The sequence below is a fragment of the Hyla sarda genome, chromosome 1 (assembly GCF_029499605.1).
Source record: "Hyla sarda isolate aHylSar1 chromosome 1, aHylSar1.hap1, whole genome shotgun sequence".
Lineage (NCBI taxonomy): Eukaryota > Metazoa > Chordata > Amphibia > Anura > Hylidae > Hyla > Hyla sarda.
In genome coordinates, this window is record NC_079189.1 from 269,450,526 (window position 1) to 269,476,451 (window position 25,926).

A 25,926-nucleotide genomic window follows, 5' to 3' on the forward strand; every position below is an offset into this window, starting at 1 on the left:
ACCCCATATGGGGATAAAAAGTGCTCTGCTGGCGCACTACAGGTCTCAGAAGAGAAGGAGTCAAATTTGGCTTTTTGAAAGCAAATTTTGCTCTGGGGGCATGCCGCATTTAGGAAGCCCCTATGGTGCCAGAACAGCAAAAAAAAAAAAAAAAAAAAAAAAAAAAAAAAAAAAAGGCATACCATTTTGGAAACTAGACCCCTCGGGGAACGTAACAAGGGGTAATGTGAACCTTAATACCCTACAGGTGTTTCACGACTTTTGCATATGCAAAAAAAAAACATTTTTTTTACCTAAAATGGTTAGTTTCCCAAAATGTTTACATTTTTTAAAAGGGCAATAGCAGAAAATACCCTCAAAAATTTGAAGCCCAATTTCTCCCGATTCAGAAAACACCCCATATGGGGGTGAAAAGTGCTCTGCTTGCGCACTACAGGTCTCAGAAGAGGAAGAGTCACATTTGGCTTTTTGAAAGCAAATTTTGCTCTGGGGGCATGCCGCATTTAGGAAGCCCCTATGGTGCCAGAACAGCAAAAAAAAAAAAAAAAAAAAAAAAACACATGGCATACCATTTTGTAAACTAGACCCCTCGGGTAACGTAACAAGGGGTAATGTGAACCTTAAAGGAGTACTCCGGTGCACACTTTTTTCATGTTATCCCGTCCGGGCTGCAAAATAAAAGAAAACACACTTTATCTTACCTGCCAACGAGCCCCCGGAGCTCCGGTACAGGTGTTCGGTCCCCGGGCTGTATTCTTCTTACTTTCGGTCAGCCCGGCACGTCACACGGAGCTTCAGCCTATCACTGGCCGAGGCGGGACATAGCTGCGGCCAGTGATAGGCTGAAGCTCCGTGTGACGTGCCGGGCTGACCGGAAGTAAGAAGAATACAGCCCGGGGACCGAACACCTGTACCGGAGCTCCGGGGGCTCTTGGCAGGTAAGATAAAGTGTGTTTTCTTTTATTTTGCAGCCCGGACGGGATAACATGAAAAAAGTGTGCACCGGAGTACTCCTTTAATACCCCACAGATGATTCACGACTTTTGCATATGTAAAAAAAAAATTTTTTACCTAAAATGCTTGGTTTCCCAAAAATTTTACATTTTAAAAAGGGTAATAGCAGAAAATACCCCCCAAAATTTGTAACACAACTTCTCCAGAGTACGGCGAAACCCCATATGTGGCCCTAAACTGTTGCCTTGAAATACGACAGGGCTCTAAAGTGAGAGCGCCATGCGCATTTGAGGCCTAAATTAGGGACTTGCATAGGGGTGGACATAGGGGTATTCTACGCCAGTGATTCCCAAACAGGGTGCCTCCAGCTGTTGCAAAACTCCCAGCATGCCTGGACAGTCAGTGGCTATCTGGCAATACTGGGAGTAGTTGTTTTGCAACAGCTGTAGGCTCTGTTTTGGAAACAGTGGCGTACCAGACGTTTGTCATTTTTATTGGGGAGGGGGGCTGTGTAGGGGTATGTGTATATGTAGTGTTTTTTACTTTTTATTTTATTTTTTAGTAGTGTAGTGTTTCTAGGGTACAGTCGCACGGGCGGGGGTTCACAGTAGTTTCTCGCTGGCAGTTTGAGCTGCGGCAGAAAATTTGCCGCAGCTCAAACTTGCAGCCGGATACTTACTGTAAACCTCCGCCCATGTGAGTGTACCCTGTACGTTCACATTGGGGAGGGGGGAACATCCAGCTGTTGCAAAACTACAACTCCCATCATGTAGGGTCTATAAGTGCATGCTGGGAGTTGTAGCTTTGCAACAGCTGGAGGCTCCATTTTGGAAACAGTGGCGTACCAGACGTTTTTCATTTTTATTGGAGAGGGGGGCTGTGTAGGGGTATGTGTATATGTAGTGTTTTTTACTTTTTATTTTAGTTTTTGGTAGTGTAGTGTTTCTAGGGTATAGTCGCACGGGCAGGGGTTCACAGTAGTTTCTCGCTGTCAGTTTGAGCTGCGGCAGAAAATTTGCCGCAGCTCAAACTTGCAGCCGGATACTTACTGTAAACCTCCACCCATGTGAGTGTACCCTGTACATTCACATGGGGGCGGGAGAAACATCCAGCTGTTGCAAAACTACAAGTCCCAGCATGTACGGTCTATCAGTGCATGCTGGGAGTTGTAGTTTTGCAACAGCTGGAGGCACACTGGTTGTGAAACACCGAGTTTGGTAACAAACTCAGTGTTTTGCAACCAGTGTGCCTTCAGCTGTTGCAAAAGCTACAACCCCCAGCATGTACGGACAGCGGAAGGGCATGCTGGGTCTTGTAGTTATGCAACAGCTGGAGGCACACTGGTTGTGAAACACCGAGTTTGGTAACAAACTCAGTGTTTTGCAACCAGTGTGCCTTCAGCTGTTGCAAAAGCTACAACCCCCAGCATGTACGGACAGCGGAAGGGCATGCTGGGTCTTGTAGTTATGCAACAGCTGGAGGCATACTACTTTGGCTGGGGATGCTGGGGATTGTAGTTGTGCAACAGCTGGAGACACACTGGTTTGCTACTTAACTAAGTGTGCCTTCAGCTGTTGCAAAACTACAACTCTCAGCAGTCACCGACAGCCAACGGGCATGCTGGGAGTTGTAGTTATGCAACTAGCAGATGCACCACTACAACTCCCAGCATGCACTTTAGCTGATTGTGCAAGCTGGGAGTTGTAGTTATACAACAGCTGAAGGTACACTTTTCCATAGAAAAAATATGCCTCCAGCTGTTCCAAACTATAAGTCCCAGCATGCCCATAAGGGAATGCTGGGAGTTGTGGTGGTCTGCCTCCTGCTGTTGCATAACTACAGCTCCCAGCATGCCCTTTTTGCATGCTGGGAGCTGTTGCTAAGCAACAGCAGGAGGCTGTCACTCACCTCCTACTGCTGCTGATCCACGCCGCGCAGGTCAGTCCCGCCGCCACTGCTCCTGGGGCTCCGATCCCAACATTAACGCCGGGGATCGGGGTCCCCAGCACCCGGGGTGCACGTCCCGCACCCGCTCACGTCCTCCGGAAGAGGGGTGGAGCGGGTTGCGGGAGTGACACCCGCAGCAGGCGCCCTGATTGGTCGGCCGACGAATCAGGGCGATTGTGAGGTGGCACCAGTGCCACCTCACCCCTGCTGGCTACTGGAGACCCGATTGACCCGGAATCGCCGCAGATCGCTGGACTGAATTGTCCAGCGATCTGCGGCCATTGCCGACATGGGGGGGCATAATGACCCCCCTGGGCGATATGCCGTGATGCCTGCTGAACGATTTCAGCAGGCATCGGGACCGGCTCCCCTCCGGCTAGCGGCGGGGGGCCGGGAATGGACAGGAAACGGGGGCGTAGGAGTACGTCCATTGTCCTTAAGGGGTTAATAATCGATTAGTTGTCGATTATTTTATCGATTAATCGGAAAAAATGGCAAAATGCCAAAATAAGGGGTCCGGCTGATTCTACTTGAAGAATTATGTACAATGGCCATATTAAAAGTATTCTAGCATGTGATGTGACCAAACAACAGCAATTTTTGACTTTTTTTTTGTTTTTGTAGGTAACACCGGTTGCTATACAGGGTCATTATTAATTATCCTGTACAGAAACCAGCGTAAATTTGATACTGCTGCATGGGTAACTGAACTATTAAAATAAAATGTTAATGATTTACTTACATTTAATTTTAATAGTTCAGACAATTAGCCATGCTGCAGTATCAGATATGTAAAAAAAAAACATTTTTTTCTTTGTACTATTTTTGTACAGCAAGAGGAAAAGGTGGACATTTTTTTTTATTTACATTTAATTTGTTTTTACTTTACACTTTTTCTACAGCACTTCTATTAACATGGGGGTATTTGCAGAATGCAGAGCATTGCACCCGACCCATGTCTGTAGTACAGACACTAGGATGCAATGCTCTGGACCCTCCCCCCCCAATGTGTATAGCAGTGTATATGTACTACATACACACTGTTTTACCCATGGGGGTATGTGCAGAGCATTGCACGCTTGTGTCTGTACTGCAGGTACATGGGTAAAGCGGTGTGCACTGCTTACCGATATACACATAAGGGTATATGCAGAGCGTTGCACCCTTGTGTCTGTAGTACAGACACAAGGGTGCAATGCTCTGCACATACCCCCATGTGTATAGTAGTATGCACACTGCTATATACATGGTAGTATGTGCAGAGCATTGCATCCTAGTGTCTGTACTACAGACACTGCTATACACATAGGGGTATATGCAGAGCATTGCACCCCTGTCTGTAGTACAGACACTAGGATGCAATGCTCTGCACATACTACTATGTGTATAGCAGTGTGCATGTAGTAAACACACTACTACACACATGGGGGGATGTGCAGAGCATTGCATCCTAGTGTCTGTAGATGACACTAAGTTGCAATGCTCTGCAGATACCCCCGTGTGTGTCAATAAGCAATGCGGCAGTAACAGGGGCAGGGCGCATTAAACTGCAGGAAACTGTCCTACCGGTGGCAGTAGTACGGAGTCCTCCATGGCAGGCTGAGGCAAAATAAGTGTAGAGCGTCCACAAGCGGCGGAGGAGGGGAGGAGTTCAGAGAAGCAGATGCACACGTGATTGGTGAGCAGTGGGTAGCAGAGGGTGGGACAGGGACTAAACTAACAAAACAGAGGCAGCGGTGGTGCGGACTACCGTCTGACCGCGCGCCCCCCAGCAGTGTTATCACAGCCGGAACCCGGACAAGAATCGGCCGATTATTTCATAACGGGATTCGTCAACAACGAATCCCATTATCGAATTTTATCGATAACATTGATTAATCGTTGCAGCCCTAAACACAAGTGACTTATGCTACGCCCTGCTAGAATGACCAATCAGCATATAGAACGATAATTTGATGCATAGTTTTACCCTCCCCTTTCTTGTCAGATTGTAAAAACTAATGTGATTTCCAGATAATAAACAGAACTCTTTGGGGAACAGCTGAGTTTCCTGCTAAGAAAGAGTGTATACCAACATCCTCTGTGTGGTGTAAATTTTCTTATGTCGACACTTAGCAAAATATATAGCAGCACAGTCAATCACATTTGAAAGCCTCCCCTCGGACCATCCTTATCAGTTGGTGCCGTCGACTCCTATCCGAACCGAGGGTGAGACCGTCTGTTCCAAGGACCACACCCGCGGGAAGACCAAGTCTGGGGGGAGCAACAGCTTTAACCATCCAGAGGAATCTGGGGCCGCTCAAAGGGCATAATCAACCCTACAGAACGCAGTAAGTCTGCTGATTTCTTTATAAATTTGTATCTCTTATCAGTGTTCATTGAGCGGCTCTGAGAAGCCAAACAGATGGTCTTGTCGAACCTCTAAGACAAACCCTAGCGGCAGGGTATTTTCCCGCAGTGTGGTCTAATTTGTGAGTTCTTAGCCGTGTTGGTGCTCGACTATAGCTGGTTAAAAAATCTAAGAGTAGAGGCAGTAGGGAGTTAATCTGCCTGTAATTTTTATGCAGCCTCATGTAAACAAAATAACCCCCCTTTTTCTCTGGCTCATATTGTGGAACGCTTATCAGCTCACAAGGCCAGGCATTTCTAAACAAGTGAAATGCTCTGTTTAATAAGATTTCTTTAGATTTTTTTTTTCACAGAAGGGAAAACCTGACATGACATTCTAGAATACTGAGAATGTTTTGCAAAGATTTTAATTTGGATTTTTGAAATTTTTTAATCTGCTCAGTGGATACGGTCAAGAGAAAAAAGTGCTGTAGATTTTTGGAGATTTTTTCTATCTCTGGTAAATGTTCCACGGGGTACTACTGATAACTGAATTGAGAGAGATAGAGAGAGAGATAGAGAGAGAGGTGTTGTATCAGTTTGAGTAAATGTACCAGATGACAACCGTGTACTGCTGAGGGGAATATGCCAGCCAGTAACAGTATCAAGGCGTAACTATTGTGCAAATTACTGCTGTCAGTCAGTCCAGTATCCTCTCTGTTGTTTGCTTGGTAAATTTTTAGTTACTGCTGATATATATATATCAGTTCAGCGTACTTGTGTACCAGAGATTAGCATCAGGACGCAAACTTTGGTTGACAAATGCACACTTTTGTTTAGTGCTGGATATCAATTTGTGTGCGACCAGTCCACTGAGAGGGTAAAATATGGGCCGTTTGAAAGCTCCTTTCCTCCCTGGGTGTGAGGAGCCACGTGACATAGTTATGCACCGTGAAGGGAAAAAAGTGTCTTGACAAAATGGAAAAATTAATGGCTATATGCAACTTGCCTGAAAAGGGTAGATTACACCAAGATTTACGGTCTGAGGTTCTTGAAAAACATAATGGGATTTTAGAAGCTAATGATTTGCTGGCATTCGCACAAGCATGGCACCGTACTTCATGCGCTATTGCTGAAGAAGGATATGTGGAGGAAGAGTACATAGATGAGAAGAGGAATGTGATCATGTATTTTTATTACACAAATAGAGAAGTATCACCGCTTGATAATGACGATGATCCTAGCTGTTGGTTGTGCCCCAATTGTGGTCAGCAAAACCTGCCCTCAGTAAAAGACTGTTTCCTGTGGCCAAGCCTGGCCTGTAAATGCTCCACCATGTACTGCTACAGCACCTCTGTATACTGAAAAAATGGAACACCCCCCCCCCCCCCAAAAAAAAATGCACCAACCCCACTATATGCTGTTCAACCTCCATCTAGTGGTGGCCATGTTACTACAGTAATTTTCTGTGCTGTCAGCCATCTTGGAGTGCCAGGAAGTGTGTCTCAACCCACTTCCTGTGCTGTCAGCCATCTTGAAAGACCAGGAAGCGATTCCTCATCCACTTCCTCTACTGCCAGCCATCTTGGCTTACCCACTCTACTTACTCCATGTAATGAGCCCTCATCTGGTGCACCCAGACCGGCCTTGCCAGTCGCTGGAAGGCTTCCAAACAGAACTTCCTCTAGCAGTCATCCTAGTGCTGAAGCACCTGATCTCTTTCTAGGTATGACTCAGGATGAGTGTTACTTTGTACCTAATGACCAGAGGGTTACTTTGTAACTAACGACCAGATCACTGGCCTATACCCAAGTCAAACCCACACACTCCCAGATCAGCCCTCACCAGTAAGTTCTGTACTTCATTCTGCTAATAATTGCTGTGCCTCACCAAGACGTCAGACCTCTCTGCACAGTGAAGACAGTCCTCCAGCCCAAGATGAACCCCATGCACAGTTTCAATCATCATCAGTCTCCCACCAATCATCATCATCATCAGTCTCCTATCACTGGTCATCATCACCATCAGTCCCCAGGAAAGATATCACTTTCATCTGTTAATACAATCACACCTACAGTGATGCAATTTCATGTGCCTCCCAATACCTCCAACAGTAATACGTACCAAACCATTAGATCAAGTATGGGGTCTGAATCCTTTCAACCGGCCCTTGGAACAAAGATCTGGAATAACACCCTACTCCGGATTGGCATGGGTTCCATGGAAACCCAGTGAGTGCAAGCTACAGTTAACCCTACAAATTCATATCTTCAGCATAATGATGGTCTTGCTGCTGCCTTAGTGCATGCAGGGGGGACTAGTATACAGCATGACACTGATCTGTTGGTACTACAACAAGGGCCCTTTTCAACCTCCAAACTGGCCATTACAGGCTCTGGGACACTGCCTTGCAACATGATAATACATGTTGTTGGTCCCAGAAAATTCCTCTGGCCAACATGACACCACATTCTTGATCTAGCTGGAGAGAAGGAAATTTCCTCTCTGGCCATTCCACCCATCAGTTTTGGACTCTTTGGATTTCCTCCTAATATCTGTGCCAATGCAATAGTGTCCAGTATTGAGAATCACAAGCCAATACCAACATTGCAAGAAATCAGGCTTATCTCAAAAACATACCAAACAGTCCAAGCTCTGGTAGATGCTGTCAACTTGTTCAAGAAACCTAACCTCTTGGGTAGACACCCAGTGCCACATGATGATTCAGATAACCTGCAACATGTATTATCCAGATCCAAGCCCATCTAAACTCTTGCCCATACAGTGTGATGATTCAAGAGATCTCCTGCATAGTTTCGGTGAACCCAGTCCGCCGCAAACTATGCCAATACCACTTACCTATAGTGGTGGAAATAAAGGGTCTGAGAAACTTCTTTCAGAGACTCTTTATAAATATGTTCCGTTTATCTCGGTGCAAGTAAATAATCTTGTCGCCCAACTACCCAGAGAAACAGCCAATGGCTTTCTCCAAAATAATCAAGCAAATCCAACAAACCTATTCGTCAGTATGGAAGGATTTATACAAGGTGGGCCATTTATATGGATACACCTTAATAAAATGTGAATAGTTGGTGATATTAACTTCCTGTTTGTGGCACATTAGTATATGTGAGGGGGGAACTTTTCAAGATGGGTGGTTACCATGGCGGCAATTTTGAAGTCAGCCATTTTGAATCCAACTTTTGTTTTTTCAATAGGAAGAGGGTCATGTGAAACATCAAACTTATTGGGAATTTCACAAAAAAAACACTGGTGTGCTTTGTTTTAACGTAACTTAATTCTTTCATGAGTTATTTACAAGTTTCTCTTTATTTACAGCCATTGATATGTTGTCGAGGTTAACACGTGAGGAGCAGATAGAAATTGTGTTGATGTCTGGTGAACGCAGTAACCGGGTCATTGCAGCAGATTTCAATGCAAGACACCCTACGAGACTACCCATCTCCCATTCTACAGGTAGCAAACTGCTTGCTATGTTTCGTGAAACTGGTTCAGTGTTGGATTTGCCACAATGTGGACGCTTGAAATCTGTCACTAATGAAGAAACATCAGTGGCTGTCCTAGCTTCATTCAGCAAGAGCCCACAGCGTAGCACTCGCCGCATGTCACTGGAGAGTGGCATTAGTCGAACATCCCTTGGAGGCTATCAGCTACTCACAAATGGCACCCTTACAAACTCCAGCTACTGCAGCATCTCAACGAGGATGACCCAGATCGGCGCACTGAATTTGCAGAATGGGCAAAACAAAAATTGGAACAGGACCCTCAGTTTACGCAGAAGATATTGTTCAGTGATGAGGCAAACTTTTATGTGAATGGTGAAGTTAACAAACAAAACCACCGCTATTGGTCTGACACTAACCCACATTGGATAGATCCCTCAAAGACTGCTGGAACACTAAAATTTATGGTATGGTGTGGTATATGGGGTACAAAGATAGTGGGGCCATTCTTCATCAATGGAAACCTCAAGGCCACTGGATATGCGAAATTGCTACATGATTATGTGTTTCCCTCTTTATGCACTGAAGCTGGCACATTCCCTGAGATTTTCCAGCAAGATGATGCACCACATTATGGGTGTCAGGTCCAAGCACTCCTAGATGAACAGTTTCCTGGAAAGTGGAAATGGACGTCGTGGGCCAGTTGAATGGCCCCCAAGGTCTCCCGATCTGACCCCCTTAGACTTTTATCTTTGGGGTCATCAGAAGGCAATTGTCTATGCTGTGAAGATACGAGATGTGCAGCACCTGAACCTACGGATACTGGAAGCCTGTGCTAGCATTTCTCCTGCGGTGTTGCTATCAGTGCGTGAAAAGTGGGAGAAGAGGGTTGCATTGACAATCCAACACAATGGGCAGCACAATGAACACATTTTATAAGTGGTCAGCAACTTGTAAATAACTAATGAAAGAATAAAGTTACGTTAAAACCAAGCACATCATTGTTTTTCTTGTGAAATTCCCAATAAGTTTGATGTGTCACGACCCTCTTCCTATTGAAAAAACAAAAGTTGGATTCAAAATGGCCGACTTTAAAATGGCCACCATGGTCACCACCCATCTTGAAAAGTTTCCCCCCTCACATATACTAATGTGCCACAAACAGGAAGTTAATATCACCAACCATTCCCATTTTATTAAAGTGTATCCATATAAATGGCCCACCCTGTATAATCTAGTCTTTATCAAAACTGGAGACGCTTTCTGTCATATCATTTCTGCCAGCCTTGATAGTTCTGCTATTGTGGACGAGGAGACATACTCTTTTGGAATAGAATTCTGCCGACAATTACAAGCCTCGGTCAGAGACCGACTAGCTTCAAGCTCCACCAATTTCTCTGATGACTCTCAGGAACCTGCGGAATCAGCTGGAAAGTTTTTCTCCAGACTACTTAATCTGTTCCAGGATCAAGGTTATGATCTAGGAAGCAAATTCCATAAGACACTCTTCATTAGCACCTTTGTTACTGGCCTCCATGATGCTCTCAAGGAAAGGCTTACGGACACTAGGCCTGAATATGTGACACATGAACCAAAGCAGCTTAGTCATTATCAAAGCTATTGAAAAACAAACTGGAGTGGCACCTACTAAGAAGAGCTCAGATGTGTCAGTGTCAAGATGCACAGATGATGCTTAATGATACAGCACAATACCCGGTTCAGAATTATGTCCCTCAGGACCGAACTGTTTCTCCTCAGAACTGTGGTCGGAATGATGCACAATGAAGATCACCCGTCAGAACGATCATCTGCTACAAATGTGGTAAACTCGGACATGTCAACCGAAACTGCAGAACCAGACTTCCTCCTTGCAACTACTGAATGGATTTAGCCACTGCAAGGCCAATGATGACACAAGAAGACTACAATTTGCATCAACAATTTGGATCTCTCTGGACACCCAAACCACTCCAGGATAAATCAACAATGAAGACCCAACAACAGAATTACTCAAGAGAATCCAGCTAATCATGTTTCAAATAGAAATTGTCAAAAATCCGGATCTGAGATTTGCTCCTGAAACTCAATGCCACCAATTAATATGAGGATGATGGGACCTTGAATTAGCCAAAGCCCTTACACCTGAAGAACTTTGTATTCTGCAAGCCTCTCCACTGATGGTCATTAACATCCCAACAAAGATTATACCCGATGTCTACCTGCAACCAATTCCTGACCATGTCTGGTCCCAAGGCCCAGATGATATTGGACTCTTGCCTGTTCAACCTGTTAAAGTCTTTTTGAAACTCTGTGCCAAGATCCCAATATTCTCTAAGAGCCAATCAAGAAGCTTCTCTATCTGAACAAATGACAACTCTTCTCAAGAATGGAGCGTTAATCAAATGTGTTTCTCCAGCAAACACTCCTTTGTTTCCAGTAAAGACACTAAAAGGACAAGCTAAGAAGTTCTGCATGGTACATGATCTTCGTGCCATTAATGCTGTCACAATTCTAGATACTCCCATTGTTCCCAATCACTTTTCTCAAGCCTTATCCACCTGTCTGGATCCATGGGTAGGAGCACATCATAATGTGACTTTACTTCAATAAGTCCTTCTACTTTGTGCCACATCACAAGTTGAGTGTGCCACCACTTCATTGGACCTACTATATTTCCTTGCTTTAATCAACTACAAGGTGTCCCTTGGAAAAGTTTAATGGGCACAACGAAAAGTAGTCTTCCTAGGACATTGTATCTCTCAAGGTGGTAAACACCTGGCAGAAGACAGGAAGAAAATCATACAAGAGACTCCTATACCTACAACTGTCAAGAAACTATAAGCCTTTCATGGTATGATCACATACTGCCGACAATGGATTCCGGATGCCTCATCACTGATGCAACCTCTGTATGATGCCATTCCAACTATATCTCAGAAGCAACCACTTTCATGGGAAGAGCGTATGTACACCAAAGTATCAAAAACTCATCAAGCTTTATTAGTACAAAATGCACAAAAATAGAACAAACACTTAAAAACACAAAATTAGAGATACAGCTCCAGATCCAAAAGGGCAGGAAGGGGGGGGGACGGGGACTGGTCAGGGTACATCAGAATCATGTATACAATGCCACAGGTACAAAGATAGATGGATAAGGGGAAATACAGCAAAATGCCCAAAGTAAATAGATCAATAAGCCGGGAAGAGGTTAAATCCCGATTAACAGCCCCATAACAAGGTGCATAGAAACTAAGTGTATTTCACGCGTAAGAAATATATATGCAGGCTGGAACCGAGAACCCAACAGGACGTAAATAAAGTGGAGAGGGTGAGAGAATATAAGACCAGACCGCCGTGGCCCAACGTTTCACCAAGATAGGCTTCTTCCGGGTCGTGTCCTCAGGTTAAAAACTGACTATGTTTATATACCAGTGTACCCAATCAGATACCCGGATTAAAGCCATATGACCGGACTTGCGAGCGCGTCATGCTATGACGTCCATAACAGCCCTCACCTCACGAGACTACGCTAGATATCGCGGCGTACACCTGTAACCCTGGAAGAACAGAAGTTACTCCGAAGAAACACTTGGTCAAACCTTGCTACCCATTTCAGAGAATCCAGATTGACCACATTCAATTCCCCAAAATTGGAAAGTTGAGTATGTGCTAGTAGCAGTGGATATGTTCTCAGGATGGCCAGAAGCCTACCCAGTCACTAATATTACTGTAAAGACTACTGTAAAGAAACTACTAACAGAGCTGGTATCCATATTTGGAGTTCCTGAAGTAATTGAAAGCGGCCAAGGACCGGCTGTCATTGCAGATATTACAAGAGAAACTTTGAAAAATGGTGGGAGCAGACCTCGGACTCCATACCCCATATCATCTCTGAGCAGTGGCAAAGTTGAAAGACTAAATGGCACCCTAAAGAACAAAATCCTAAAAGCCAGGAAAGAACTGTCCCTTCCATGACCAGAATTTCTGCCCATAGCTTTGTATTCTGCTAAAAACACACCCTGACAGCCAACAGGCCTAACCCCATATGAGACACTCTTGGGGGAGGGGGGGGGGGGTCCCTAAGCTAGGATGTTACTATTCACAGTACCCTCAGTGCAGGAAGTGATAGCTTGGTAAAGTTTGTTATTACATTGTGTAATGAGCTGAACGTAACACATGTTGCAGTTTTATTGTTCCATTCCAGATCCAAACGCTGAACCAGGAAGTCACAATCTGCAGAGTTTGTCCTTGTGAAAAGACTCGTGAGGGGGCCGCTGGAACCTAGATTTGTTATGACTGACAGCTCTGACTTCGGTGAAACTGGAAGGTGAATCAACATGGATACGCCTCACACTGCAAGAGGGTTCCTACACCATGCTCCTGATACATATCCTTTTTCGTAAGTGGAATGCACAACCAGAAACTCAATCTGACTCCACTACACTACTGGGTTGACTTGACAATGACCCAAGAGTTGTATCCCACATTTTGATAACTCTTTCAGTGCCCAAGTGACTACCTTTAAATTTGGCTACTGTGACATAGTGAATTATCCCGAGGTGCCAAAACAATGTCTTATGTATGCGGGTATCGAACCTACAATTTCAGCTTATCTGAACCAAATTGATACATCAGACCGAAGCATGACTGAGGGAATTCCCCCCACGAGAACAACTATTCTATATGCCAATGGTGAAAGTGCAAACCCAACAGTTAAGGGTGAACATAGAAGTCCCAGGTAAAGGAAAAGTCTGAGTACAAAGGGGGGCGGTTCTCCAGGAGCCGCTCATCTCAAATCAGTGAAGCATCCCATACCCGTTTTTTTTATTTTTCTCCGCCTGAACCTGGGACTATTAGGCAGAACGCTCCATAGGGAAAGATGGAAGAAAACAAAGTTCTTAGGGGGGGGATTGTTGGGTCTATAAAATTCTGATATATTGATCGCTATATCTATACTCATATGCCTTTATTAAATGCTATATGCACTTGCTAAATATTGCAGAAGAACTTTGCTTTCCTTAATTCAAAACATTTCAGCTTATCTATTTGCCTGTCACTAATATTAGAACCTTGAGATGGAGTCTGTGGATACAAGAGGTCTGAAAATTGGACTTTGTGGAAGGATGAAAACATCTCAAGATAGAGACGTTGCAACACAAGTGACTTATGCTACGCCCTGCTCAAATGACCAATCAGCATAAAGAAGGATAATTTGATGCATAGTTTTACCCTTTCCCCTCCCCTTTTTTGTCAGATTGTAAAAACAAATGTGATTTCCGGATAATAAACAGAACTCTTTGGGGAACAGCTGAGTTTCCTGCTAAGAAAAGGAGATTTTTTTATATTTACAGTAAAATCTCTCTCTCGAAGGATCCATTGGGGGACACAGACCTTGGGTATATGCTGCTGTCTCTAGTAGGCTTGACACTATGGTAACCAAAAAGTCGGCTCCTCCCAGCAGGATATACCTGCCTCCAGGCCACTGAGCTAATCAGTTTTAGTCCCAGAGCAATAGGAGGAGACCAACAGGTCAAAGGAAAAAAACATGAAGATAACCGAATAGGAACCCCAGAAAAGAGCGGGAATTGTGTCCCCCAATGGATCCTTCGAGAAAGGGAATTTACTGTAAGTATAAAAAATCTCAGTTTCTCTATTGGCTCCATTGGGGGACACAGACCTTGGGTTGGGACGTACCAAAGCCGTCCCTTGGGTGGGCAGATAAAAAAAGGTCAGGCAGTCTGCTGTACCACCGCTGCCTGCAACACTTTACGGCCCAGACTAGCATCAGCCGATGCAAAAGTATGAACCTGGTAGAATCTCAAAAAAGTGTGCAAAGACAACCAGGTGGCCGCTTTACAGATCTGCGAGGTTGAGGCCTTGTTTCGGAGAGCCCAGGAGGCCCCCACAGAACGGGTGGAATGAGCCAAAACCCTGATGGGTGGGATCTTCCCCTTGCAGTGGGTAAGCTGCCGAAATAGCACATTGTGGCCTTGGAAGCAGGCTGTCCCTTTCGACGACCTTCCGTAAGGATGAAAAAAGAATCGCACTGACGAAAGGAAGAGGTGACAAAAAGATAAGTCTGAACCACCCGTACCACATCTAAGTTGTGGAGTAAGCGATCCCTGGGATGAGAAGGAGCGGGACAAAAGGACGGAAGGACGATGTCCTCGTTGAGGTGAAAAGTGAAACAACCTTAGGTAGGAAGGACGGATCTGGCCGGAAAAGAACCTTGTCCTGATGAATTATCAGGAAAGGAGAACGGCAGGAGAGAGCTTCCAGTTCAGATACTCTCCTAATGGAAGTAATAGCTATAAGAAAAGCCACCTTCCAGGATAGGAGGCGAAGGGGAGGCGTCTCGGAGAGCGCCTAGAACTAAGTTCAAGGAGAAGGGGACAGTAAGGAGGGACAGCGTGTGCCACGCCCTGAAGGAAGGTCCGGACATGCGAATTGGAAGCCAGAGGACGCTGAAAGAGAATGGAAAGGGCCAAATCCTGACCCTTAAGGGAGCTGAGAACCAGCCCTTGTTCCAACCCCGACAGCAAAAAGGAGAGGAGACGGGGAAAGGAAAAGGTAACTGGAGAAAAGGTCCGAGTTTTGCACCAACGAAAGTAAGCCCGCCAGGTACGATGATAAATTTCCCTCAACCGCCACGCCGTTAAATGCAGCGACTGTAAATTGGGGTGGCAGAAGGGACCCTGTGACAGTAGGTCTGGACGAAGTGGAAGACGGAACGGAACGTCGTCCAGAAGCCAGACCACGTTGGCTTACAATGCCATTCGGGGCCAGTCTGGAGCCACCAGAATGGCGGGGACTCCTTCCGCCTTGAGCTTCCTCAGAACCCTGGGAAGGAGGGGGAGGGAATAGATAGGGCAGGACAAAGCCCGACCACGGAATTACTAGGGCATCCACGGCTAGAGCCAGGGGGTCCCTGGACTCTGACACAAACCTCGGAATTTTCCGGATATGTCGAGACGCGAAGAGATCCAAGTCTGGGGTCCCCCAGAGGTCGCAGATCTGTGCGAACACCTCCGGAAGAAGGAACCACTCTCCGCAGTGGGCTGAGGACCGACTGAGGAAATCCGCTTCCCAGTTGAGCACTCCCGGAATGTGAATCGCCGAAATGGCCAGAACTTCGTGTTCTGCCCAGAGGAGGATCTTTGTCACCTCGGACATGGCTGCTGAGCTGCGAGTGCCGCCCTGTCAATAGATGTACACCACAGCCGTGGGGTTGTCCCACTGGACACTGACAGGGTGGCCCTGAAGCAGGGACTCCCAATGCTTCAGACAAAGATAGATCGCCCTCAGTTCCAGAATGTTTATGGAAAGAAGGGCTTCTTGGGGAGACAAGAGGCCTTGAACCGTCTGATCCCTGAAACCCCCCCCCCCCCCCCCCAGCCAGACAGACTGGCATCTGTCGTGACCACCTGCCAGTGGAGGGGAAGGGGGGAGTGGAGCCCCCAGCGTAGAGACCGACGGGTCCGAAGAGGGAGAACAATCTTGCGATCAAGAGAGAGAGGGGGGGGGGGATCTGTCCCCCCGGGCAATAATCGCCAGCTGAAGAGGACGGTAATGAAACTGGGCAAAGGGTACGGCCTCCACGGCTGCCACCATCCGACCCAGGACTTCCACGCAAGTACGGATGGTGACTGGGGATGGTTTCCGGAGGGAGCGGACTCCCGAAAAGAGGGCCAGACGTTTGTCAGGCAGGAGGCGAAACCGAGCAGAGGCCGAGTCGAACTGAAGCCCCAAGAAGACCAGAGACTGGGTGGGGGAGAGAACAGACTTGTCTCGGTTGGCCATCCAACCGGAGCGACATAAGGTCTGAAGAGTGAGGCTCACATTCTCCAGAGCCTGGGCTCTGGTGGAGGCCTTGATGAGGAGGTCGTCCAAGTAAAGTATCACTGATACTCCTCTTGACCGTAACAGAGCTATCACGGGCGCCAGAATCTTGGTAAAGACCCGTGGCGCTGTGGCCAGACCGAAGGGGAGAGCCACAAATTGATAATGACCTTCCGGAACCGCAAAGCGGAGGTACCACTGGATCCGGGAAAAATTGGAACGTGGAGGTAGGCATCCTTGATGTCCACCGAGGGAAGAAACTCCCCTTGATCCATAGACGCCACCACCGAACGGAGAGATTCCATTCGGAAATGGCGGATAAGAAGATGTTGGTTAAGATGTTTGATATCCAGGATTGGCCGCACAGAACCGTTTTTCTTGGGAACCACGAAAAGATTGGAATAGAAACCCTGAAAGCATTCCCTTGAAGGAACGGGGACAATGACACCCTGGATAAAAAGGGACTGAAGAGCCTCCCGAAATACCCTCGCAAGCAAAGGAGATCGTAGAGCACGGGACTAAAAAGAACGATCCCTCGGAAGGGAGGCAAATTCTATCCAGTATCTGTTGGACACCACGTCCCTGACCCAGGAGTCCTGAATGTGCGTGGTCCAAACGTCTCGAAAGAGCAAGAGGCAACCTCCCACCAGAGAAAAAGTGGGGGCGTCCCTTCATGCAGAAGTGGGTTTGCGGTTGCCCGGTTTGGCCGCCAAACGGTTGGAACAGTTGGTGTCTGACTTCCAAGAGGAACGCGCCTTAAAAAAGGGGACCTTCTTGTCACGTGAAGGCGCCTGGCTGGACCCTTTAGAAGGGCCAGAAGTCCGAAAAGACTTTCTGCGGAAAGAAGTGCTAGACTTGTTTTGAGGTAATAAAGAGCTCTTGCCACCTGTCGCCTCAGAGATATCTCATCCAGGCGCTTGCCGAAAAGTCGGAAACCGGTAAAAGGAATCTCGGTGAGAGACTTCTTAATTGCAGCATCCGCATTCCATGCTTTAAGCCAAATGGAACGATGGAGGGCCACTAGATTACCAGTGGCAAAGGCAACGCAGCGAGCTGAGTGCAAGGAAGCAGAACACAGAAAGTCTCCAGCTTTGGAACATTGGAGGGGTAGAGCAGACAGTTCTTCCGGGGGAGATCCCGAAAGAGCGCCCTGATGGAGTTGGGAATACAAACCGAAAGGGCCTTAGACACCCAGGTGGAGGCGAAGGCAGGAAGCAGGGAGGAACCCGCTGCTTCAAAGGCATACTTCGCTAAAGACTCAACCTTTTTGTCTGCTTGATCCTTGAAGGCTGCATCTGCCAGCGGCAAAGTGGTAGCTTTAGAGAGGGGGGAAACCGGAGGATCCACTGACTGAGAGGAAGTCAACTTAGAGACGAGGTCCTTGGCGAAAGGATATCGCGCTTGAACTTTCTTCAGTCCCTGAAACTTCTTCTCAGGGTGCTTCCAGGCAGATTCTAGAATGGCATCAAATTCAGCATGAGAGCTGAACACTTTGGGTGCCGGTCGGGTACGATGAAAGGATACTTCTGGAGCTACGTCCGAAGTTCCTGGGTCCTCTAGGTTAAGGGTGTCTCTTATGGCCGTAACCAATGAGTTCACCATGTCCACTGAGTCCGAACGGTCCTCTGAATCGGATGCCGAATTGGAAACCTCGTCCGCCAGTTCTCCAGAAGAGTGCGAACGAGTGGAGGCAGCCTTAGAAGAGGGAGACTCCGACCGGGTGCGTGGCTCAGGGGAGCCAGAGCGGTGACCACGGGAACGTCCTCTGGAAGAGTGATGCGTGTGGCCTGAAGAAGCGGTCGGGCGAGACTTGTGAGAGGAACGCCCGTGTCTACCAGAAGACTCAGGGGATGAGTCAGAGGAGACACCCCTAGTACGCTTATGTTAAGCATAGGGAGAAGGGGAATGGGACCTACTAGAGGGCTGATGAAGGGTAGACCTCTCCAAGGCAGTCACCACAGAACGGGAGACCTGTGCCAAGTCTGATATAGACTGGGAGAGGGAGGAAACCCAGGCTGGAGGGGCAGCCGTACCCACCGGGTCTGAAAGAGCACCTGGGTTAGAAATAACAGGGGGGTCTGGAGCAGGCAGAACAAGTGGGTTCAGCAGAACCTAGCATTTTTGCAGAGCAGTTTTTACAAGCGTAATGAGTAACTAATATTCCCGATATCTGCTTTGAGGGAGGGACAGTTGTGGGCATGAAATTAGCAAAAAATGAACAGTCTCACACAAGTCTGTGTCCCTAGGCAGCTGTGCTGTGAGGAGAGAGAAAGATGCTGGCCAATAGAAGGAAGGGGCTGGGTAAGATGCAAGGGCACTGTGATTGGCCCCTGCATGGCCCTAAACGCGCACACAGCGCTGATTGGTGGCTCAGTTCGCGCTGCTGAAGCGCTTATGCGGCCTGGTGGGCGGAGCTAAAGTCCGCCGGGCCGCCGAAGAAATACAGAGACTTAGTAATGGCACCCGCTCAGAAACCCGAGCGCACACACCGCCTGTAGTGAGCTCCTATGCGCCCGGGGGACGGAGCGGGCGAAGTGCCGCCGGCAGACGAAAGTTTAAGTAAAACGATGCACACGCCCACAGAGAAGAAGCCTGCGGTGCGTACATGTCAGACAGACTTCCCAAATAAAGTGCCCCTTACTGTGAACACACTGCTCCCCCATATAATAAAAAACAGTCCCCATGCAGGGAAGAATAAAAGTATCCCACTTCCAGCCTCAGCTTCAGTAAGAATAGGTCCAAAACAGGGGTCTCCAGCTGTTGCAAGACCTAGGGAGAGAAATATACTCACCTGTGCTGAAGAACTTACCTAAAGAAGTCTTCAGAATGTAGTCTTCAGGCAGCATTGTCACCTGCAGCAAGCCAAGCTCATAGCGAGGCGAACAGGGAGGTAGGGGGACCCGGACCCATGAGGTACAACCCCAAGCGCTGACGAGAGGGGGTTAACAGTACATCCAAGATGCCTGCCACCTCGCAATGGGGAAACAGTGTACCGCAGTTCCTGAGTCCCTACCTGAAAAAAAGAAAGAAAAAGGAATAAAGCACTAACACATTCCCTAAACCTAAAAATAAAAAAATATGAGACCTGGTCTGGTGTCCACCTCCTTAAGACACTAAGCTAAAACTGATTAGCTCAGTGGCCTGGAGGCTGGTATATAATGCTGGGAGGAGTCGACTTTTTGGTTACCATAGTGTCAAGCCTCCTAGAGACAGCAGCATATACACAAGGTCTGTGTCCCCCAATGGAGCAGATAGAGAAAGAGTGTATACCAACATCCTCTGTGTGGTGTATATTTTCTTATTTCAACACTAAGCAAAATAAATAGCAGCGCAGTCAATCACATTTTAAAGCCTCCCCTCAGACCATCCTTATCAGTACCAATAGCAAATACATATCACAGCACAAAAAAATTAGCCCTCATATCCCCATATATGGAAAAATAAAAGTTAAAGGCATCAGAAGAGGATAATTTTAAGTATACTCATTTTCATACAAAAAGTAATTTTTTACAAGTAGTTAAAATAAAACAAAACCTATATAAATTGGGTGTTTCATTTTAATCGTAGGGACAGAAGTTAATGTGTAATTTTTTAAATTTTGTCCCACAAATAATTTTATTTTTTAGTTTTTGTGGTAAAATGAGTGATAGTATTACAAATTACATTTATGGCTCAAAAATAAAGCCCTCATATGGGTCTGTAGGTGAAAAATGTATAGCGTTATAGCTATTAGAAGGCTAGGAGGAAAAGTACAAAAAAAAAAACTATGTCTTCAAGGGGTTAACGCCTTAAAGGGTCAATTTTATTTTCGCATTTTCGTTTTTTCCTCCTCGCCTTCTAAAATTCATAACTCTTTTATATTTTCATCTACAGACCCATATAAGGGCTTGTTTTTTTTGTGTTACCAATTGTACTTTGCAATGAAACCCTCTCATTTTACCATAAAATGTATGGTGAACCCCACAAATTTTTTTTAGGGAGGAAGTTTAAATGAAAACCACAATTTTGCACATTTTGGAAGGTTTCGTTTTCAGACTGTACACTTTACGGCAAAAATGAGGTGTTCTTTATTCTGTGGGTCAATACAATTAAAATGATACCCATGGCTAGATACTTTTATATTTTTGTACCGCTTAAAAAAGAAATCTAAAACTTTTTGTACAAAATCAGTAATCTAAAATAACCCTATTTTGACCACCTATAACTTTTTCCTTTTTCCGTTTATAGTGCGGTAGGAGGGCTCATTTTTTTTGCGCTGTCATCTGTACTTTTTAACAATACCAAATTTGCATATAAAACTTTAAGATCATTTTTTATTACATTTTATTTGAATAAAATGTGATTAAAAAGCAGCATTTTAGTTAATTTTTTTTAATTTTTTACGTTTATGCCGTTCACCGTACGGGATCATTAACAGTATATTTTGATAGTATGGACATTTACACACGCAGCGATAGCAAATATGTTTATAAAAAAAATAATTTACGCTTTATGGGGGTAAAATGGGAAAAAAGGCAATTTTAATTTTTACTAGGGGAGGGGATTTTTCCTTTTTTTTTTAAATTTTTGAACTTTTATTTTTATTTTTTTTTACACTTTTTATGGGACATAGGGGATTATCTATAGCAATCATTTGATTGCTAATATTGTTCAGTGCTATGCATAGGACATAGCACTGATCAGCATTATCGGTGATCATCTGCTCTGGTCTGCTCGATCTCAGACCAGAGCAGGAGACGCCGGGAGACTGACAGAGAGGTGAGGGGGGCCTCCGTCCGCCATTAGAGATGATCGGATGCCCGCGGCAGCGCCGCAGGTGATCCGATGATCTATTTTAATATGCGCACTGCTGCAGATGCAGTGATCTGTACTGATCACGGCATCTGAGGGGTTAATGGCGGACATCCGCGCGATCGCGGATGTCAGCCATTACTGTTGGGTCCCCGGCTGCTAACCTGCTGTGTATGGCGCGAGCACCGCTCCGATGCTCGCGATCATACTCAGGACATATATGTACGTCCTGGTGCGCTAAGTACCGCTGCACCAGGACATACATTTACGTAGACTCAGACAATTTTATTTTTAAGTTTTCGTTTTTTTCCTCCTCGCCTTCTAAAAATCATAACTTTTATATTTTCATCCACAGACTATTATGAGGGCTTGTTTTTTGCGCGAGCAGTTATCCTTTGTAATGCCATCACTCACTTTACCATAAAATGTATGGCGCAACCAAAAAAATACTATTTGAAGGGAAATTAAAAAGAAAACCTCAATTTTGCGGAGTTTGGAAAGTTTTGTTTTCACGCCGTACAATTTACGTTAAAAAAGAACATGTGTTCTTTATTCTTTAGGTCAATACGATTAAAAGGATACCCATGATTACATACTTTCCTATTACTGTTGCGCTTAAAAAAACCAATTGCTAACTTTTTAACCAAATTAGTACATTTAAAATCCCTCTATTTTGAAGACCTATAACTTTTTCATGACCTGAGCATCACTCCGATGCGCGCGGTTATGTATAGGAAGTAAATGTACGTCCTGGTGCGTTAAGTACCACCTAACAAGGATGTACATTTATGTCCTGCATCGTAAAGGGGTTAAATAACGCTAGAAAGGCAAGACAGCACATTAACTAGCCATTAGTCTACTATGGCACAGGGGCTGGGTTATTCATGTTATTATAAGCTACCACTTATATTAACGTTTACCGTATATAGTCGAGTATAAGCCGACCTGAATATAAGCCGAGGCCCCTAATTTTACCCCAAAAACCCAGGAAAAGTTATTGACTCGACTATAAGCCTAGGGTGGGAAATACATCATCCACCCATGTAATCATCCAGACCCCCGTCATCATCACCGCCTGTCAATCCCTTCATCAGTGGTCTTCAACCTGCGGACCTCCAGATGTTGCAAAACTACAACTCCCAGCATGCCCGGACAGCCATCTGCTGCAGGGTCCGTCCGGTGGGGATGGTTAGTCGCTGCGGGCTGTCCATATTCACCGGTAGGGCCTCTTCTCCGTGCTTCGGGCCCGAATTAGTGACGTTGCCTTGATGACAACGCACAGGAACGTTGCGCATGTACGTACCTGTGTGTCGTCGTCAAGGCAACGCCACTACTCCGGGGCTGGGCCCGAAGAAGAGGCCCCCCCCGGTGAAAATGGACAGCCCGCAACGACTAACCCTCCCCACCGGACGGTCCCTGCAGCATAGATGGCCCGGACCAGCTCACCCTAACTTCCGAGGGGAGGTGAGTACAAAACAAAGGGGGGGTGGGCTGGATGATGACGAAGGCCGCAGTGGTCTTCAACCTTGTAGTTTTGCAACACCTGGTGGTCCGCAGGTTGAAGACCACTGATTAAGGGATTGACAGGCGGAGAGTTCACTCCAGTATAAGCTGAGGGGGGCATTTTCAGCACGAAAAATCGTGCTGAAAAACTCAGCTTATACTCGAGTATATACGGTAAGTTGATTCACTTTTAAGTATTTGTTTGTGAGTATTCAGTCTCCCTGCGATCTCCAAAACTGGGCCCCAGCTCTCAAGACAGAGCACATGCAGTAGACACACTCACACCATTCACTTCTGGGGGAGCACCGAAGTACAGTACTAAGGCATCGCCAGCTCTTTCATAGAAATTAATGGAGCATGTACCATGTAAAGCTGGTGACCGGTTCTGGAGATCGTGGGTTGAATAGGGTATAAGTTAATTTTAACTGGACTACCCCTTTAACGACGCCGGACGTAAATGGACGTCCTGGTGAGCTGGTACTTAACGCACCAGGACATATATTTACGTCCTGTGCATAACCGCGATGCTCAGGTCATGTAATAGCAGCCAGGGACCCACCGGTAATGGCGGACATCCGCGATCGCGCGGATGTCCGCCATTAACCCCTCAGATGCAGTGATCAATACAGATCACGGCATCTGCAGCATCACGGTCACTAAAACGGATGATCTGATCGCCCACAGCACTGCCGTGGCGATCCGTTCATCCAGAACGGCAGATGGAGGTCCCCTCACCTGCCTCTGCTACCTTCCATGGGTCTTCTGCTCTGGTCTGCGATCGAGCAGACCAGGGCAGAAGATCACCAATAATACTGATCAGCATAGCACTGAACAGTATTAGCAATCGAATGATTGCTATAAATAGTCCACTATGGGGACGATTAAAGTGTAAAAATAAAAGTAAAAAAAAAAAAAGTGAAAAACCCCCTCCCCAATAAAAAAGTGAATTGTCCCATTTTCCCTATTTGACCCCCAAAAAGAAAAAAATAATAATTTTATATACATATTTGGTATCGCCGCATGCGTAAATATCCGAACTATTAAAATAAAACTATACCGTACGGTTGAACGGCGTGAACGTAAAAAAAAAAAAAAAAAAAAAGTACAAAATAGCTGCTTTTTTTATAAGATTTTATTCCAAAACATTTTTTATAAAAAAATGTAAAAAGTTTCATATCAGCAAATATGGTATCAATAAAAAGTATAGATCGCGGTGCAAAAAAAGAGCCCTCATGCCGCCGCTTATACAGAAAAATGAAAAAGTTATAGGTCTTAAACAGTGGGATTTTAAACGTAAATATTTGGTTAAAAAAGGAGATTTTTTTTTAGACTTACCGTAAAATCTCTCTCTCGAAGGATCCATTGGGGGACACAGACTCTGGGTATATGCTGCTGTCTCTAGGAGGCTTGACACTATGGTAACCAAAAAGTCGGCTCCTCCCAGCAGGATATACCCGCCTCCAGGCCACTGAACAATTCAGTTTTAGTCCCAGAGCAATAGGAGGAGACCGACAGGTCAAAGGAAAAAAAAACATGAACTGTCCGAGAACCAGAAGAAAAAATAACTGAACACTCCCTCGGACAGAAAACCGAAAAGGAACCCCAGAAAAGGGCGGGAGCTGTTTCCCCCAATGGATCCTTCGAGAAAGAGATTTTACTGTAAGTATAAAAAATCTCCGTTCCTCTATCGGCTCCATTGGGGGACTCTGGGACGTACCAAAGCTGTTCCTTGGGTGGGCAGAGAAAAAAGGTCAGGCAATCGGCAGTACCACCGCTGCCTGCAACACTTTACGGCCCAGACTAGCATCAGCCGATGCAAAAGTATGAACCTGGTAGAATCTCGAAAAGGTGTGCAAAGACGACCAGGTGGCCGCTTTACAGATCTGCGAGGTTGAGGCCTTGTTTCGGAGACCCCAGGATGCTCCCACAGAGCGGGTGGAATGAGCCAAAACCCTGAAGGGTGGGATCCTCCCCTTGCAGCGGTAAGCTTCCGAAATAGCACATCGGATCCACCGAGAAATAGTGGCCTTGGAAGCAGGCTGTCCCTTTCGACGACCGTCCGTAAGGACTAAAAAAAGAATCGCACTGACGAAAGGAAGAGGTGACAGGAAGATAAGTCCGAACAGCCCGGACCACATCCAATTTGAGGAGTAAGCGCTCCCTGGGATGAGAAGGAGCGGGACAAAAGGAAGGAAGGATGATGTCCTCTTTGAGATGAAAAGCCGAAACAACCCTAGGTAAGAAGGACGGATCTGGCCGGAAAACAACCTTGTCCTGATGAACTATCAGGAAAGGAGAACGGCAAGAGAGAGCTGCCAGTTCAGATACTCTCCTAATGGAAGTAATAGCTATAAGAAAAGCCACCTTCCAGGATAGGAGGCGAAGGGGAACCTCCCTAAGAGGCCGAAAAGGTGCATCCTGGAGAGCGCCCAGAACTAAGTTCAAGTCCCAAGGGGGAGAAGGGGACTGGTAAGGGGGGACAGCGTATGCCACGTCCTGAAGGAAGGTCCGGACATGCGAATTGGAAGCTAGAGGACGCTGAAAGAGAATGTAAAGGGCCGAAACCTGACCCTCAAGGGAGCTGAGAGCCAGCCCTTTTTCCAACCCCGACTGTAAAAAGCAGAGGAAAAGGTAACTGGAGAAAAGGTCTGAGTTTTGCACCAACGAAGGTAAGTAAATTGAGATGGCAAAGGGGACCCTGTGACAGTAGGTCTGGGCAAAGTGGAAGACGGAACGGAATGTCGTCCAGAAGCCAGACCACGTCGGCGTACCATGTCCTTCAGTCTGGAGCCACCAGAATGGCGGGGACTCCTTCCGCCTTGAGCTTCCTCAGAACCCTGGAAAGGAGGGGGAGAGGAGGGAACAGGTAGGGCAGGACAAAGCCAGACCACGGAATTACTAGGGCATCCGCGGCTAGAGCCAGGGGGTCCCTGGACTTTGACACAAACATCGGAATTTTCCGGTTGTGTTGAGACGTGAAGAGATCCACGTCTGGGGTCCCCCAGAGGTCGCAGATCTGTGCGAACACCTCCGGAAGAAGGAACCACTCTCCGCGGTCGGCTGAGGACCGACTGAGGAAATCCGCTTCTCAGTTGAG

General features: G+C 46.3%; 1 protein-coding gene and 1 long non-coding RNA gene across 7 annotated transcripts in view; one reads left to right on the forward strand and one right to left on the reverse strand.

The window, feature by feature from the left end:
• Window positions 1-25,926, reverse strand: part of TIMM44 (translocase of inner mitochondrial membrane 44) — a 443,715-nt gene that overhangs the window by 383,056 nt on the left and 34,733 nt on the right. The window lies entirely within an intron of this gene.
• On the forward strand, window positions 4,984-13,990 carry LOC130368497 (uncharacterized). The gene is made up of 3 exons (XR_008892486.1): window positions 4,984-5,231; window positions 12,901-13,095; window positions 13,763-13,990. It is a non-coding gene; the product is annotated as an uncharacterized LOC130368497 (long non-coding RNA).